This window comes from Paroedura picta, chromosome 4 (genome assembly GCF_049243985.1).
Source record: "Paroedura picta isolate Pp20150507F chromosome 4, Ppicta_v3.0, whole genome shotgun sequence".
Lineage (NCBI taxonomy): Eukaryota > Metazoa > Chordata > Lepidosauria > Squamata > Gekkonidae > Paroedura > Paroedura picta.
In genome coordinates this window covers 100,502,791-100,518,063 of record NC_135372.1, presented here as the reverse complement: position 1 = coordinate 100,518,063, position 15,273 = coordinate 100,502,791, and the positions used below count along the sequence as shown (strand labels likewise).

Genomic DNA, 15,273 nt, shown 5'->3' with positions numbered 1-15,273 from the left:
TGGTCTATAAGGTTAGGTGATTGGTCTATAAGGTCAACAGAAGTAGCAGTTTGCCAGGGTTTCAGGTGCTGGTCTTGCACTTCCTTTCCTCCATGAGCATTTCGACTGGAGATGCAGGGATTGAATTTAGGATCTTCTGTTTGCAAAACAGTACAAGGACAATCACACACTTCCCTCTTTCTTGCTGCAATTCCCTAATTGACATAGTATATGTGGGTTCTATTACCCGAGAATCAAGTTTCTGAAGTCAGAAGGCAATACTGGGAGATAAGAGACCATGGCAAAGAGTCATGCCCCTTCACAGCTGATGGTACACAAGATCCAACCCAATGGCTACAAACCAGAGCGGGATAGGAGAGAGAATAAAGATTAGATTTATTTATGCTTTAATCAAATCTTTAATAGATATTAGAATGTCTAAAGTATTTATTTGGCTTCTACTAATACAATACCCAAGCATCTCATGATTTTCTTCAGTGCAGGAAAAAATGGCACCATGTGCTGAGAGAATTTAATAAGAATTAGGCTATTTGAATGAATCAGCAAAGTCTAAGACTTTAAATGATTGACTACTCTTGGTGTGAAAGATGATGGCTAGATTAAGCGATTTAATTCTGCAGGCACCAATTCAAGATCTCCAGGGCAGTGGCAAAGAGATGATTACATATGAAAGTCACAATTATTACAGAATATAAGAACACCATCACTTTAAAAGTCAAACTCCAAGCTCCTACAGAAATACTGCATATTGTTGTTCACTGCTCTGAATACTTAAGCTGAAGTTTACTGTTTCATAGGATACAATGGCATGATTTGTGCCCAAGTTTTAAACAAGGCTAGGCAACCCACTCCCAGAAGGTATGTGCTATTGTGAAATGGGAAAAATACTTGAAAGGGAAGGAAAGAAAGTTGCCTGCCACTAATTTTCTCCTCAGAAGCATTTGTTATGTAACCTCCTGTACTTTCTCTATGGACTTTCTTTAAAATTAAACGATGAAGCTACATTTGAGGTGAAATCAAACGGCAATCATCGTGACAAACCACCCAAGTGATTATACAATGCTTCAACTTTCTCAAGAAAGCCCAATTGCCATTGTAGCCATTGCAAATACCATTCTACAGAGACTGAGCAACCAAATACGAACTGACAGGATGGTATTTGTAATGCAATTAGCCGCCTCCAAGAATGTGCCACCTTATTGTTAATTACATATTTGTGAAATAATAAGCCATACTTTAAGGCTTACTTTCACCCTCAGATCACTGTCTGACGTCTTCAGTAAGCTGTGAGAGCCTAACAGCATATCTCATAATGAACAACCATTTTGAAATGCTGACGGAGAACTGTGCTATATGCTTCACTGCTTACTGTAGAAACAAATCTTTCCCTTCTGCAAAACATGTCACCAGTGGGCATAGATAATAGTCACAGACTTTTAAAAGGCCAGAAGGGGGCACATTTAGTGTTGACGCTTTCTTTCTGCATAATAGTAAAGAAACATTCAGCAAGCAGTACTTGTTCCCATTCCAGAACTTTGGCAGCGGCGGCAAAAGGAGAGAGCAGCTGAGTTAACTGCACAAGGAAGTCTAGGAGGATACTAAGAACATTCAGCTGGTATAAGAGTCCCCAACCCTTTTCATCCTACAGGAACCACTGGAATTCTGACCCAGCATGGTGGGCACAGCCAAAAATGTTTGCCACTGTGAATGCCACAGAAGGAGGAGCCAGAGATAAAATGGCTGCCCCATTACACATTGAGTTACACATTGAAGATCCTTGAGAGGGCCAGCTTGGTGTAGTGGTTAGGAGTGCGAACTTCTTAATTGGTGAGCTGGATTTGATTCCCTGTTCCTCCACATGCAGCCAGCTGGGTGACCTTGGGCTTGCCACAGCACTGATAAAGCTGTTCTGACCAAGCAGTAATCTCAGGACTCTCTCAGCCTCACCCACCCCACAGGGTGTCTGTTGTGGGGAGAGGAAAAGGAAAGTGATTGTAAGCTGCTTTGAGACTCCTTTGGGTAGAGAAAAGCGGCATATAAGAACCAACTCTTCTTCTTCTTCTTGTGCAGTAATGGCACAATCAGCACAATAATGAAATCTTCAGTGGTCAATCAGTAGCCTTGATGGCAAAAACAGCTCATCCCATCCACTTGCTAAAAACACTTGACAGACACCAGGAAAGGTATTGGCAGGGGCCATGGTGACCATGGGCACCTTATTTGGAAATTCTGCTCCAGAATATTAAGATGTGGCAGAGAACTTCAGAGATTTCATGTATGCAATCATGCATGCTTATTACAAAGCCTCATTTCTCTCTAACTTCCAGACACATCTGTGTCCACATCACAAGAACTAAGCCAATGAGCTCACAACAAGCACTCTGTCTCTGAGCCTGTTGCAAATCTGATAGCAAGGCAGTTTAAGCAACAGCAAGAGTACAGTTCACTATACAGAAATAGCTTTATAATGTCAGCGACATGCTGCACCACTGAGAACATTAGCAGCTCTCCTGACTTTTCACAAAGATGTCAGTGTAAACTAAACAGTAGGAGATGGTGGTACCATAGTTAACGGAGAGATATGGTCTGACATAGTGCCAGACATCTCTGCTACTGACTACAGAATGAAGTCAACACTCATCGCACACTATATTAGTATAAGCTACATAATAAAACTAGTTGGACCACATGACCAGTTTAGACCTCTGGATTGCACCTGCAGAGTTTTTAAGCTGAGCCAGTACAATTCAAAGCTGTTGGTTTCATTCATATATTCTGACATGCAAGCATTTATCTATAATAGGCAAACCCAGCTTGTTTCTGGGCTTGCATGCTCCCCTCTGTCATCCCCTTGCATAGGTAGCTTAAGCAAAGCCAACCAGTTTTGCAGTGTCTTCAATGAAACCAATATGCCACCATGTTTGAATGCAGGCTGTTCCCCCCGTCCCTCATGGTTTAGAATCCCTGTTTGTGGGAAGCCAACAAATTCCAGTCTGCTCAGATGCTTGCATTCTGAATCCAAAGTTTATGTACCCTATGCATCAAGAACACGTTCAGCCCCATAATAGCCAAGCGTACCCTCCCTTTATTTCAGCCTTTCTCTAAATACTGATATGTTAAGTAATGGGATCCTTTTAGCTTACAACATGAAGCAGAGCATCCACTCTCTACAAAATCCACATTATCCTTGATAGCACTAGGCTATGTTTGGTATCAGTGCTCTGTGTGCTGCTGCCCAGAGTGTTCTGGCAGATGGGTGGGATGTTAAACGATGAAAATATGTAAGACTGCCTGCAGGCACATTTGAGCTCCATTCAGTCATACGATGAGACTGAAAGTGTCACAGACTCTGGGATTGATCCAGTTGAGGCAGCACACTTGATCAGAGCAAAATGATACAATGAATATTGAAGACTTCGAATTTACATCAGAAGCTGTCTGGATATATATTCATAATGGCCAGAATACAGATAATACAATACAACAATATTTTCGTCACTGACAACCACACTCTCTTCTGCTTTCTCTGGCCACCACAGAGAAGACAGGGAATAGCTTTGCAGTTCTCGGGCATGTCTTGATGTAGTTCAGTTAAGAATCCCCTTTGAACAAACATTTGACTCTTCTCTCCTTTGAACAAAACATTTCACCTTAATGACATTTTACTGCTTTTTACCTTGTAAACAAAATGTCTGGATTCCTGCTACCGTCCACCAAAGAATGGTGCTCAAACAAGTATGTATTACTGAAAGAAGTTTAAAACTATTCATCCTCCTTGTTATTCTTAGTTCACTTAAGGTCTACTCACTTGGCCCAAACACTGCAAGCTATACTAAACTGCCAATGGCCAACTGTTTTCCAGTGTGGTGTAGTGGTTAAGGTGCTGGACAACAATCTGGAAGACCAGGCTAAAATCCTTAATCTGTCATGAAGCTTTTTGCATGATCTTGGCTCAGTCACTCTCTCACAGTATAATAATAAATAATAAAACTGACACTGTTGTGAGGATAAAAAAAGCACCCTGAACTCCTTGGAATATGCAAGCATGATTGGACAGAATCTGAAGAGCATCCTGTGGGGGGAATCAGAGGAGATGTATCTTTAGCATAGTTAGATCAGGAACTTCCTGATATTTTTTCAAATTTTCTCCTCCAGTGTCCTGACTGGCTCAGTGGTAGACTTCCTGCTTCTTTGAGTGTACTTCCTCCCTGCTTGCCTCCAGAACAGGACTGTGTGACTGCAGACAACAATCATACACAGTTCGGTCTCTCTCTCCTTTCCACACAAAACTGTTTTTCTTCACAATAAAATTATTTTTTAAATTTTAAACAGCTTGGTGCTCTGTTCCTTTTTGCATATTGAAAAACTGCCAAATTTATTTATTTATTCCGTCATTCATATTTATATATTGCCCTCCCCAAAGGCTCAGGGTGGTTTACACATAACTGAAACTATACATGAAACCATACATATAATAACTATAACATTCATATTATTAATTGATATAACCGGAAACAGTATAACATGTATAAGAGTATAACCTAAACAGTAGTAACTCAAACAGGTCCAGGAGTCTTAGTGGGTTTCTGGGGAGGTGGGGGGGGGCAAGGGTCCTGCAGATGTTGGTTGGTTGGCCTGGCCTCAGCCAAATGCCTGGTGGAAGAGCTCCCTTTTGCAGGCCCTGCGGAACTGTTTTATACTCCATCATTCTACTCAGTAGAGATCAAAAGCTACTTGCATAGTTCTCTTCTTGTTCTTGTTCACAAGTTGGTAAAATGTGCTATGGATCCTAATTCTGTCAGGTAGATCAATAACTGGTTGACAAATCGTATCCAGAGGGTACTTGTTAATGGTTCAGCATCTTCTTGGAAAAGAGTGACAAGTGGAGTACCCCAAGGATCTGTCCTGGGGTCTATGTTGTTCAACATATTTATAAATCATTTGGATGAGGGATTAGAGGAGATACTTATTAAATTTGCAGATGATACTAAACTGGGAGGGGTAGCAAACACAACTGAAGACAGCACAGAATACAGGATGATCTTGATAGGCTTGAGAAGTGGGCTAATGAATAAAATGTTCAATAGGGACAAATGTAAAATTCTGCATTTAGGTAGGAAAAACCAAATACACCAATATAAGATGGGGGAGACTTGTCTTGGCAGTAGCATGTGCAAAAAGGATCTAGGAGTCTTCGTAGACCATACATATGAGTCAGCAGTGTAACTCAGTGGCTAAAAAGGCAAATTGGATTTTGGGCTGTATCAAACGGAGTATCATGTCCAGATCATGGGAGGTGATGGTACTGCTTTACTCTGCTCTGGTTCAGCCTCACTTGGAGTACTATGTTCAGTTTTGGGCACCCCAGTTGAAGAGGGATGTTGACAAACTGGAACGTGTCCAGAGGAGGGCAACAAAGATGGTGAGGGGTTTGGAGACCAAGATGTATGAAGAAAGGTTGGGAGAGCTTGGTCTGTTTAGCCTAGAGAGGAGACGACTGAGAGGGGATCTGATAACCATCTTTAAGTATTTAAAAGGGTGCCATATGAAGGATGGAGCAGAATTGTTCTCTCTTGCCCCAGAGGGATGAAATCAATTCAACAGAAATTCCATCTAAACATCTGGAAGAAATTCCTGAAAGTTTGAGCGGTTTCTCAGTGGAACAGGCTTTCTCGGGAGGTGGTGGATTCTCCATCTTTGGAAATTTTTAAACAGAGGCTAGGTAGCCATCTGACAGAGAGACTGATTCTGTGAAGGTAAAGGGGTAGCAGGTTACAGTAGATGAGCGATTGGGATGTGAGTGTCCTGCATAGTGCAGGGGGTTGGTTTAGATGACCCATCAGGTCTCTTCCAACTCTATGATTCTATGATTCTATGATTCTCCTAGTATTATTTTGCAGGTTTTAACCCACAATTTAAAAAAATCAGATATAACTAGGGACTTTTCAGGATTTTAGAAAGATCCATTTTATCTGTTTATGACTCTGTTGTCTAAAGTTAAATATCCAGATTTGGCCCTGGATATTTCTGGCCTACAGGAAAAAGAGCCACCATAATAGTAGTAAAGGGTGGAGAGGAAGTGAAAAGAAGGCAAAGGGTGCAGGTGATTATGTCATTTATGGGGGCATGACAGGGAGGTGTGGCCAGCTGACATCACTTACAGGGGTCCTCAAACCTGAAAATTTATTTCAGGGGCTCCTCCATGGTCAAAAGGTTGAAAAAGTCTGGTATAGGCAGTAAACACAGATGGATTCAAAAGAGGCCTTTAAACACGGAAGGTTATAAATTTTGCAGTTGTACTATATAGACAAGCCTGATCCTTTATGAATTGATGTAAAAGACAGATTCCAGAAAACTTAATTCCATTGCAGATACAGGATCCAATTGTAGTCCAGGTAGATCCTGAAATAGCTTTAGTACACAACCTAACTTACCTTAAATGCCAGCACAAGGCATTTAGAGAAGAACAAAAAATAGGGATGGACAGCAAGTCAAGTAAATGTTTTCAAAAATGTAGAACTGGCGGTGGGGTAGGGTAGCAGGAACCAATGTTTCACACAAGACATTTTCTCCACAAAGAAAAGATAGTGTAGTGGTTAGGAAAGGAAATACTCCCCTTATGGAATTTTGACATGTATACACATGTACAGATGTCATGCAAGATAAAAGGTAGTTTTTATCAGCTCCTTTTGATTATCACTGAAGAAATATTGGGAGTTACTGTGCATTTTTTTGCTCACTCCCTCACTGTTCTGAGTTATGTCTCTCCAAGAACTTTAACAAGGTTTCTTGTACAACACTTAATATTTTAAATTCTTAACAATCAATCACGAATAACAACATTAAGGTATTAAGTACCCCTCCAACTGCAATCAAGAAAGCAAAATTCTGAAAGCAATTTGCTAAAATGGATTTGAAAGGCTCACTATAATAATAATGCAGAGCTACGGAAATATGGAGATTTATTGCACCCATCACATCTGGGGACAATAGAGGAGATGTAGTTAGGGTATTTAGACAGGAACTTCCAGGTATTTTTCAAATAACCTCATCCTATGTCCTAATTGACTCATCAGGAGACTCCTTGTTCCTTTGAGCACACTTCCTCCGTTTGCCTTCAGATGAAGAACAGCCATAAGGCAAAGAGATTGCTAGGACTGCCTCTCTCTCTCTCTCTCTCTCTCTCTCTCTCTCTCTCTCAACACAGAATGGCTGTGGAGCAATGTGTATCTGTCTAGGGTGGCACTTGAACAGCATTGTATAGATAAGCTCCCAACAGGTCTCACCAAGCAAACATTTTGATTGGCTACTGAGACTTAGTCTGCACAAGCAATAGAATTATAGCTGAGAGAATTCTGACTTGTCAGAAAGGGCTGTACCACTTCAGGTTGCAGATAGGGAGAATCACATATTTTGCAGTGCGAAGGAGATAAAACAGGTCCTATATCAGACTGAAGTGAAGGACTACATTTTCCACAGGTCCCCTATATTAATATTTATTTGTAAAAGAAAAACTAGAACAGCATGCAAAAGTCTAGCCTAGAACCCTTATGACTGATGTATGCTTTAAAAAATATTTGCAAGTAGTTTTCACATGTGGTTACACGTGTTCTCCCCATCTGCAATCTGAAGTAGTACAGCCCTTTCTGACACTTCAGGATTCTATTAATTCAAATTTTATTGCTCATGCAGACTAGGACTCACTGAATTTAATTATCCAATCAAAATTTTTCTGGTTAGACCTGTTGAGAGCCTATGTACACGATACTGTTTGAATACCAGGGACAAGGTTTCTTACAAGAAGTCAATTGTGAAAGCATTTATCTGAATCAGCTATGCTACAGCATTTGCTCATAAAGTAGCCAATTCTTAACATATTTTAACTATAGATAGTAAAAAACAATAGAAAGGAAAGGGGAACTTTATATAGCAATCCATACAAGAGGTTTAAAACTTTAAAATGCTCTTTAATTTATCTGTCACAACATATGATGCTCTGTAAAAAGTAAAGGACATTAGCACACTAGCAAACAAAGCGCTTCTAGGAGGGATTTTTCAAATGACCATAAAAAGAAAAGAAGCAAAAGCCAGAACTTTTGAAATGTGAGTTACTAAAGGAGTGAGAAAATACACACTGTAACATTTCAGTCTGTAGAAACTTATTGTTAAATGTTCTTTCTCAGCTGTTAAGAGGCAAACTGAAAAGCTTTGATACAATGTCATAAGACTTGTGTGTGTTTTAAGAGAGACATCTGCATACAAGATCTGACATACTGCTCTCATCAAAAATGTTTTGCCTTTTCACAGGGATAAGCCCAAATAAAATGCCCAATAAAACTGAAGAAGGAACACAGACCAAAAAAGAGTTTGCAGGTCAAGAATGAGGCAAAGTTGAATTATGTAAATTTCTGTGATGCTCATAAATATCAGAGTTAAACTAAGCAACTGCTTTTTTTCCTGATACTGGACACTGGCACTGGCATATTGCATTCAGTGCACTGCATTCCCACTCCACCTTGAACAGAAGCAGAACAAATCAAGATTAGCCTACTTTCAGAAAAGTGAGCACAAAACAAAAGAGAACAGGTGGATATGACAGACAGACAGGCGGAGTAGAAGACAATGCTGGTCAGAACAGTAGGCAATGATCTCAGGACCGCAGCTGCGTAACTGCTGTCAAGTGAATAGATCCACTGCAGGGGATCTGTTAAGTGAGAATGGATGGGAAACTCTCTAATTAAAGCTTAGACCTTGCAATCTGATCTTCTAGTCAGCCCCTGTACACATACCCAAAGAACTCTCCCCCTCAGTGGTCACAATGTATATTCTGCCCAAGAGAAGAGTTTAGCCATCAGAAAACAGTAATATATTCCTCTATAATCAGATAAAAATTAAATTGTCATTAAGTTTTGACAGGATCCAGATTTAAGACAACAGGGCTCAATAAATCAGAGTAAAGCCTGCTTTGCGTGGATAAAAGGAGCCTAGGAGAAATATCATGGTGGTAAAAGGAAGGGTGCATGAGTTGGACAAAGAAAAATATTTGTGACCAACTGACTCATTGGAAATGGGAGCACGTGGCACCAACTGAGTCAGGTGATCTAAACTGTGATTCCAGGCAGTGATGGTGAAATCTTCTTCTAACATGATACAATTTCACCTACTTTGCAGAGAGGTCTCGATGAAGCAGGATCTCATTCAAGTGGAAAAGGTATAACAGTTGAGTGTTGAGGGGAATCTAAACTGCAGTATTGGGAGAGGATGAATTAATTCTTCTTTCTCCCCCCTCCCCTTGATTGTCTTCCCAGTCATCTTAACAATATGTTAGGGAAAAGAACAAGACACAATATGGGTATGGGGAGCATTTTTATTTAATTATTGTCATATTTTTAGGCTGCCGCTCCCAACCAGACGGCTTGCTAACAACACATGAAATAAGAATAAAAACAGTAACCTTGCAAACCTCTTACTCTTCCCACATTAGTTATTATCCCCCACCCCAGATCAAGGAATTAGGGAGTGTTAAAGAAAGCCCTTCCTCAGTCCAGAAAAGTGCAGCATCACATATAGTTAGGCCTTAACTGAGAGCAGAATTTGGACGGTGAAGTAGTTCACTTGTAGAAACAGCTGTAAAACACCAGTTGATTTGGAGTATGTCTTTGTTCAAAGAGTTCCAGTTCTGTTAAGTCCAGAAAGTCTTTAAAATCCTATGGTTATTTCTAAGTTCATTCAAAACAAGTTCAGATGCACAACCTTCCAGAAGGAATTGGTAACAAACTTGGGAAGGTGTCATAGGGCCTGAATACAAGGGCACTGCAAATTGCCCCTAAAGTTACCTTATAAAAAAGGTTACCCCATCTATCTAGATTTCTGCCTAGCTAATTTTATTGTTCTCCCAGCCATGAGGACAAAGAAAGAGGCTGCCCTGTACCATTCCATAATGAAATAGTTTCTACTGCAATTACTTCAGATAAATATAGCATGACAAGAGTTCCACATTCCAGAATCTAGAGCAAAAGAAAGCTGTATAATAAACAACATATATTCTTCCTATCAGATTCAAAGAATACAAAATACAAATCCTTAAACCTCCTTAAACTTTGGAGGTGCTCAGCATCCACTGCAAAAAATTCTCAATGGAAATAGTTTGTAATGTACCTCCTGCTCTAAAGTTTGTTTGTTTATAGGAACATAAAGAGATTGCAGAGGGGATTTATTTTGAAAGGATTGACATGAAGCTAGTATTGAATAACATCAAGACATTTTGGGATAACAAAGTAGTTGTGCTGGCCATCAATTTATCAGGCTTTTGGACAGGCATTTGAAAAGAATGTGGTTCGCTACCTTCTCTGTCAAGCTCCTTGAATTTTATTTTGTGTCTTCAGCATTGGTCAGGACAACCTAAGAGTCCAAAGGAGTCTTTTCTACATTTTCCCGAGGGAAGGAGTTAAAGGAATCTGGTCTATGGTATGCCACAAAAGCCTGATTCCTCCAGCTCCCAGAAGATAAGCAAGGATGGCCCTGGCTGGCACTGGGAAAGGCAACCTCCAAGAAATACGAGGGTCATGATATGGGGCAGGCAATGACAAACCACCTCCAAATGGCTCTTTCCTGGCAGTCAGACAAGCTTAGGATTTCCGGGCTATATTACACACATGCCATACAATAAATAAATGTGGTATGCCAGTCCTGTAAAGTTTAAAGAAACATTATTTTCCAAAGTATTAATCTCTGAATAGCAGTCACAAATGACAAAATCAAGGGAAGACCTCAGCCTTTATTCTCCTGTGATGGACCTCCAGAAGAACTGGTTGGCCGCTGTGTGAGACAAGATGCTGAACTAGCTAGAAGAAAAAGAGTTGGTTCTTATATGCTGCTTTTCTCTACGAGAAGGAGTCTCAAAGTGGCTTACAATTGCCTTCCCTTTGAGCCAGTTTGGTGTAGTGGTTAGGAGTGCAGACTTCTAATCTGGCATTCCAGGTTCGATTCTGCGCTCCCCCACATGCATCCAGCTGGGTGACCTTGGGCTTGCCACGGCACTGATAAAACTGTTCTGACCGAGCAGTGATATCAGCGCTCTCTCAGCCTCACCCACCCCACAGGGTGTCTGTTGTGGGGAGAGGAAAGGGAAGGCGACTTTGAGCCTCCTTCGGGTAGGGAAAAGCGGCATATAAAAACCAACTCTTCTTCTCTCCCCACAACAGACACCCTGTGAGGGAGGTGAGGCTGAGAGAGCCCTGATATTAATGCTCAGTTAGAACAGCTTTACCAGTGCTGTTGCGAGCCCAAGGCCACCCAGCTGGCTGCATGTGGAGGAGGAGCAGGGAATCAAACCCAGCTCGCCAGATTTGAAGTCTGTGCTCCTAACCACTACACCAAGTTGGCTCTACTGGTCTGATCCAACAGGGCTCTTCTTATGTTCTTAAATTAGGATAGGATAGGATAGGCACCTAACAGGGCTCTTGTGTCTTTAGTTAGGATAGTCTAAAAGAATGCCTGCATGGTTAAAAAACCATGTCAAGAAAGCCATAAAAAATCTTCATTCACAAAGAGGAAGGTTTCCCAAATGAAATGAACAGAGTAGAGTACAGATTGTACAGGGAAAAACCATAAGGAAGTAACAAGTAACAATAGGCAAGTAAATCCAAGGAATGAATTACAAAAGCATCAAGAAGTGGCTTACTGAAGAGTGGATTACTAAAAGCTCAGCTCCAAATCTGTTAGGAGTAGGAAACCAGCTAGGATGATGGAGAGATGGCAGAAAAACTGAATGAATTCATTTGTGTGTTTTCACTGAAAAAATGTGGGCCATGCACCCACACTGGAGTCACTGTTTTCAGGAATAGCGTCTGAAGATATGAGTCAATTTGAGGTGACAGCATAGACTGGGGGTAGTTAAACTGCGAATGCTGGCAGGGGCTCATGGGAATTATAGTCCATGGACATCTGGAGGGCCGTAGTTTGACCACCTCTGGCATAGACAAATGAGAGCTGATGCACATTAGAGTAACAAATCCTAACATTAAATATATGCTGCTGGGCTCAGAATTGGCAGAGGTTGAGGGGGAAAGAGATCTTGGGGTTGCAGTGGACAGCTTGAAGAAAAAGTTGATTCAGTGTACAGCAGCAGTAAAAAAGGCATAGTCCATGCTGGAGATTATTAGGAAAGGAACTGAAAGTAAAACAACCAACATTACAATACCCTTGCATAGACCAATGTTGAGGCCTCATTTGAAGCACTTTGTGCAGTGCTGGTCCCCATATCTCAAAATGGATATTGCAGGGGTAGAAAAATACAGAAGGGGGACACCAAGATAATTAAGATGTTGGAGTACTTTCCCTATGAGTCAAGGCTAAATTGTCTGGGACTACTCCGTTTGGAAGAAAGACAATGGAACAGGGGACATGGCAGGTGTTTATAAAATGACATTCAGGGCAGAGAGTAAACAGAGAGAACTTTGTCTCTCTAGCTCTTGGGGGATCACCCAATGAAATTGATGGACAATAGATGCAAGCCAGATAAAAGAACTTCCTTACTCAATTAGTAAATTGTGGAATTCACTGCCAGTGGATATAGTGATGCCATGAGCATTGCATTGCAAGTGAATTAGATACATTTGTAGAGCATGTCTACCAATAGGTGCTAGGCATTGTGACTAAGGAAATCATATTCAGAGGTAGCCAGCCTCTGAATACCAGTGCTGGGCAGTGGAAAGGCCATGTCCTCTATGCCCTGTTTGTTTTCTATTGTGTGAAAGTTGCTGGAATAGATGGGCCACTAGTCTGATCCAACAGGGTTCTTCTTATGTTCTTGTGTATGGTGACAGAAAGAAAAGCAGCTGGCTTTCAATTATTGAAGCTTGCAAGGTAAACATGAAAATAAACCTAATCTATTGAAAAGTTGCTGAGATAAACTTTAATAATTTAATTGGTCCATTTATACCCTGCCTTTCTCCCCAATGGAGGCCAGAGCAGCTTACATTGTTCTCTGCTTTGTTTTATCCTCATAGCAACCTGTGAAGTCGAGTGTGTTACTGTTCCAAGGTCACCAAGCAACCTTTCAGGGCAGAGTGGGGATTTGAACCTGGGTCTCTCAGATCCTAATCTGAAACTCTAACCCCTATACCACAGTGGCTCAAAATAGTTGCATGCTCAGCTCCAAGAATATTCTTGTATCAGACCAGTGCTGCTTCAATGAAAGAAGAGACTGAGGACCAATTTAATGCAACTGAAGACCATAATGGAACTGAAGCACAAATCACACTGGGAGAAGGAAAGTACAAGTGATTCAGCAGTTTCATCTCAATCAATACTAGCTGACTGGAATTGCATGCATATGCAAAGACGGCTTCTTTCTACAGAGGGCCACAGATCTGATCCTATTCGCCCATGATTAACATGGCCTCTAACAAGATTACCGCTATGTGTATCTTAGTGTCCCCCCCCCCCCAACCACCAATATTCTTTAAACTGCCACATTGGAGGGACTCTTATGTACCAGCATCCTGTTTCTATCATGGATTAGTACCAGATGCTTCAGAAAGACATCCTGCCCTCCCATCCCCAAACCCATTAAGACAGGCTAGCTTTTCATAAACCCCCCAGGGACCCCTTTATGTCCCAAATCATGGCAGTCGAGGTCCCATTTTATTTTATTCCTGAATATTCAAGCTCTTTTAAAAACAATAACACAAGCATAAGAGTATTTAGCTGCACCACATTCTATACCCAATCTGTTGTTGCTACACTCTTTCCTATGCCATTGGTTAGATTTAAAGGGGGGGGGGTGAGTACTAATTTTTGGGGCCTCTGGGATCCATCAGTCAGCTTCACTTGTAATGCAAAGGGTTTCCAAAGGCATGGAACTGAGATAAGGCCATTCAGTTGAGCATTGTCCTAGGTAGGTGGAATCAACGTTTTGTGCCAAAGGGATCTCCAAATGGAAAAGCCCAGCAGGGAGGCCTCTAGGAAACATCAAACAATAACGGCGAGGAACTTCTCGGTGTCCGAGGGTTGTGCTCCAAAACCACCTTTCCTTTCCTCTCCAAACCAGGACGGTCTGCCAGCCCTTGCCCAAGAACAGCAAGCCAGGCCAGCCTGAAGGCTTCCCCTCCCTGGATCACAATGCTGACGCAGCAACCACCACCGACGGCACCCCGGGGAGAAACTCTGGACGCCCTCCCCCCCCCCCCGCCCCGGGGGTTGCTTGGCAAGCGCCCAGCCAGGTAGGGCTTCCACGAGACCAGCCGCGAAGGCCAAGGAGAGCCGGCGGGGAGGGAGAGAGAACCGGGTGGAGACTGGATGGGAGAGAAAGGCGAGCAGGACGTTGCTGGGCCAAGAGAAGAAAACAGGGCGAAAGATGCCGCCCCGGCTCAGCCGGCGCCACTGACCCGCCTGGTCCTCCAGCTTTAGCTACTGCCCCCGCAGAGCCCCGAGCCCCGCTGCCAAGGAGGCATTCGCCCGTCGCCCTGGATCGGGCAGATGCAAACACCTCCATGCTGCAGCCGCCGCAGCCGCAGCAGCAGCAGCAGCATCCTTACCTGGCCAGCGGCCGCCCCCGCCCCGGCTGAGCCCCCTTCCTCTGGCGAGGCCAGGCTCACAGCAGCTTCATCCCGCCGGCTTCCCCGAAGTCTCTACTGGTGATCCGCGCCAGCCGCCAGACTACCAGCCCTCTCCTCTGCCGCCGCCGCCCCGCACAGCTCCCATCCTTGCGCAGCGCCTTCGCTCCCCGACTCCCGCATTAGGGCAGAGACCATCGAGCGCGTCGCCGCGTGCGCGTGGCCGGGAAACGGGCTCCGGGAGCGCGCGCCGGGCGGCCGAGGGCGGGAGTCCGCTTCCTCCGGCTCCCCCCTCAGCCGGCGCGCCACGTGAAGACGCTCCCGCGGCCGCATCCAGACGAGAAGTCGCGTGGCGGCCGGCGCGCCAATGGACGTCTTGCCCGCCCGAGGAAATGATCGCCTGCCGTTTAGCCGGGCGCTAAGGAACCGCGGGTGGGTTAATCACGGGCGACGGAGGCACGAGCAAGGGGGGTGGAAGCGGAGGAAGGGTGCCATCTGTAAGGAGAGTAATCGCAGCCTCACAAAAGCCGAGTAGCTGTTGAGGAGGAAAGAAGACAGTAAATGGAGGGGACGCTGGCCGAATTCGGCTTCCCCCCTTCATCATCCCAACGGGGCCTGCTCCGTTGTCATTTTGGAACCCCCCGTGAGCCTGTGTTGTTATGCTTGTCCATGTGAACCTCTCCTAAGCCGGCTGGACAGCCGACAGAAGCTACTT

At 43.3% G+C, this 15,273-nt stretch overlaps 1 protein-coding gene across 1 annotated transcript in view; it reads right to left on the bottom strand.

Moving 5' to 3' along the window:
* Window positions 1-14,792, bottom strand: part of NFASC (neurofascin) — a 208,626-nt gene extending 193,834 nt beyond the window's left edge. Inside the window, exon 1 of the mRNA XM_077334671.1 lies at window positions 14,541-14,792. The gene's annotated coding sequence lies outside the window, so the exon portion shown is untranslated. The remainder of the gene's footprint in view (window positions 1-14,540) is intronic.
* Between the last annotated feature and the right edge of the window lie 481 nt (window positions 14,793-15,273).